The sequence below is a fragment of the Nannochloropsis gaditana genome (genome assembly GCF_000240725.1).
Source record: "Nannochloropsis gaditana CCMP526 unplaced genomic scaffold scaffold102, whole genome shotgun sequence".
NCBI lineage: Eukaryota > Eustigmatophyceae > Eustigmatales > Monodopsidaceae > Microchloropsis > Microchloropsis gaditana.
Window position 1 is genome coordinate 54,877 of NW_005803851.1, and position 549 is coordinate 55,425.

The window sequence follows — 549 nt, forward strand, 5'->3', positions numbered from 1 at the left end:
GGGAAGCGACGGGGCAAGAAGAACAAGAAGAAGGAGAAGGAGAGGAAGAAGAAGCAGGAGGAGGCGGCGAAGAAGCGGGAAGCGGCCTTGGAGAAGGAGAGGGAAGCCGCAGCTAGGCAGAAGGCGCTGCAAGAGAAGGTGGAAGCAGACCGACGCGCACGTTTAGAACAGCAACGGCGGGAGGCGGAGGAGGAGAAGAAGAAACTGGAAGCGGCCCTGGAAGTGCGGCGCCTGGAGGAGGAGGCCAAGCGTCGGCGGGCGCTGGAGGAGGAGAGGGAGCGCCAGCAACGCGGGTCCGACGAGCGGCAGCGACTTCGCCATCAGCCACCACAGTCATTACCCAAGCAGGCGCCACAGCCGCAACGGCAACAGGGATGCAAACCGGTGCCCCACCAGCAGCTCCGCCATCCTTCAAGTCAGCCACCACGGCCCCTGTCCTCCACATCCTTGGCCGCGGGGAAACAGTCGCCGCAGCAGCATCCCTCTGGCTTCGGGGGGGCAGTCAGTCGCAGCAAGAAGCCTCTCCCGGGACCCCACCCGCACGCCCAA